Genomic DNA, 2,945 nt, shown 5'->3' with positions numbered 1-2,945 from the left:
AAGGAAGGAAGGAAGGAAGGAAGGAAGGAAGGAAGGAAGGAAGGAAGAAAGGAAGGAAGGAAGGAAGGAAGGAAGGAAGGAAAAAAAGGAAAACAAGAAATCTCATCCTGTCCTCAGACTGCTCATCCTGACCACCAGGTCATTAGTCTTTTGCCCTTGCAGAGAGCATTAGAATAGCAGCACAGCAGAAGTCTGTTTTCATGAAGCTCAAGCTGCAGACTGCATTAAGAGTTGACTTTCCTATTGAAGTTAATAGTGAGTAATTCAGAATCTAGCCAGACTTGCACTAAGTAATTGTGGAATAATTGCCTGAGGTGACTTGGAAATTAAACTTATATTCACATTTTAAATAAAAGGCACAGCATTGAAGATGTTTCCAGGGTGGAATGTGGCTGCACTACATAGAAGTTCCGTAGGCCTCAACCTTAGATGTGAATCACACAAGGGGAACTTCATGCACAGACCCTAAGAGGGACAGCATGGAGTGTGGAGCAGGGTGGAGACACCGTTGCCAGGCTCTGTGATAAGATGGGAATTTGATTGTTCTTGTGCACACTGAAACTGTTAAGATGCACATTTACTACTCAGAGCCAACGGCCTGACATTTTTATTTTTATTTTTTTTTGACAAAATGCTGTACTTTGGTGATCTTTGCTCATTATAATATCATTAAAATACCAATATACAACTCCATCACAAAGGCAACCCACCTCCATGTGTGACCACCCCTCACTGAGCATGTGCTCGGAATTTCTCTGAGCCCATACCTTTAAAAAAAGCAAGAAAATTTTGCACCAATTGTAACCAAAATATGCATGACTAGAGCAAACTCCACCTAAGCTCCAACTAAAAGACAGAAAATAATATAAATTGGCTTAAGAGAGAAAGGTTGTCATGGAAGATACCATTGTGAAGGATACCTTCTGACTTCTGGGATAAGTTGACGGGCTGACCCTCTCTTCCGCCCTGTTGGGATGCCTTTGCGTAAGATTTGAACACTTGGCTTTACCTAGTGCCTCCCTGGGAAAGTTGGAAATCTCTGTAGAGTCACTTTATACCTTTTAACATATTTATAGCCAGCGTGTTACTCATGCTTTTGGTATTTGTATATGCTTTGCAGACAGTGAATTTATCACTGGCAATCCAAAGAACCTGTGTACCTATTGCTTTACTAAATTGCACTACACAATAAATCTAGCCATAGTAGTTCTCATCGAACACAACCAAACTCTTTAAGTGTGGCCGTGGTTGTTCATGGAGTGCATTTAGATTGAGGGTGTATTAAGTTATTTGTGCACCTGTAATCATGATAGTTCATTACCCTCAACCCAACTGGACTTACAATGACAAATTGGGCATCACTCCCAATTACTTTAACCTTTAACACCACAGTAATATGTGTAGATCAATGATATAATGCTGTTGTAAACATTGTCGTAATGTCAGACACCGAGTGCAATTTGTAATATTTCCTTTGAAAACTTGTTACTATCTAAAGTTATTCAAATGAAAAGCAAATTGCATGTGAGAAACAGCTGTTTGTTGGCCCTACTGCAATTGGAAGATGATATATATGGTGTTATATATATATATGGTGGAATGACAGGGAGAAAGGCAGCTGCAGAAAAGAAGCTTCAAATTTTTAAGGCTTCTTTTTCAGGGATAGCATATGGCTAAATATTTTTTTTTTCTTTCTTTCTTTCTTTTTTTTTTTTTTTTTTGTTTTCCGTTTAACCCAATCAAGTCCCTGTGTTGCAGAACATCAAATCTGAAAGAAAATTTTCAGCTGTGAAAGATGATATACCACATAGTTATGTCCATAGATGGACAATTAGGAAATGAAACTATGGTGAGGGATAAAATATATATATACACAGAGCCCACACACAGCTGAAGCAGGAACCTTTAACATTACTTGTCAACATTATCCTTCCCTTTGGAAGATAGTTTAGGCACATCAAGCATGTAAATTTTCACTGAAGCAAAGCATTTTCAATAGATAAAAGACAAAAAATGATAATGAAAAATGTTCTGTTTCTTCTAATATATTCTAAATCAAACACTATAGTACAACATGCTTTAGGTTAATTATTTTAATCCATTTTTAATTAAGCTGATGTTTCCATGCCAACAAATGGTTTTTAAATTGTGGAAATCTTGGTGATTTAGAGTGTGAGTAAAAAATTAATTGCCTAAAACATTATTTTGTTGTAATTCTTTTAGCTAATATGTGAAGTGTCACATCTGTAGCACAAGTTCAGCTAATGGTCACAGTTCCAGTTTAGTGAGGGAATCATTTAGCTAAACAATGCTCATATGTCAATATTGTACCACAGCAACAACTTTTCTAAAATTCCATCTTAAATAGACTTGTGCTGGAAATGAGATATTCACTACCAACAGTTACTGCACATAGGTCCAGACACCTTAGACCTCTTATATATATATATATATATAAATATATATAATATATATATTTATATGGATTGTATAGATATGGATTGTATACTACTAGATAGTTTAGGTAGTTTAGTAGATTAGGATCAAATGTTGCATCAGTGGTTTTAGGCATAACTGTAGTGTGGAGGAGAAGGTGGTCTTGGCAGAAAATAAAGAAACCTTAAATAGATTTTGGGGATTTTCTTGCATTCAGACTAACTCAGTTGTAAAACGTGTCATATGAACTGTGCAAATAGGATATAACTTGTATGACCAATGTGGAATACAATGAAGTATAAATGTAGTTTATCAGTTGAAATAAGGAACTCTGTGATTTATCTGAGGAAAATACTTCCAGGCAGGTAAACTGGGTGCCACAGCAACTCTCTGTCATGCTGACAAGCAATAAGTCTTCCTTCCCCCTTCCTTCAGCGCCTTCCCCATCTCTCCTTCCACTTTCTACTTTCTACTTTCTACTTTCTACTTTCTACTTTCTACTTTCTACT

At 36.5% G+C, this 2,945-nt stretch overlaps 1 long non-coding RNA gene across 1 annotated transcript in view; it reads left to right on the top strand.

The window, feature by feature from the left end:
- The window catches only part of LOC118166780, a 15,235-nt gene that overhangs the window by 7,697 nt on the left and 4,593 nt on the right, over positions 1 to 2,945 (top strand). The window lies entirely within an intron of this gene.

This window comes from Oxyura jamaicensis, chromosome 4 (assembly GCF_011077185.1).
Source record: "Oxyura jamaicensis isolate SHBP4307 breed ruddy duck chromosome 4, BPBGC_Ojam_1.0, whole genome shotgun sequence".
Taxonomy (NCBI): domain Eukaryota; kingdom Metazoa; phylum Chordata; class Aves; order Anseriformes; family Anatidae; genus Oxyura; species Oxyura jamaicensis.
This window is presented reverse-complemented; position numbering and strand designations above follow the sequence as displayed.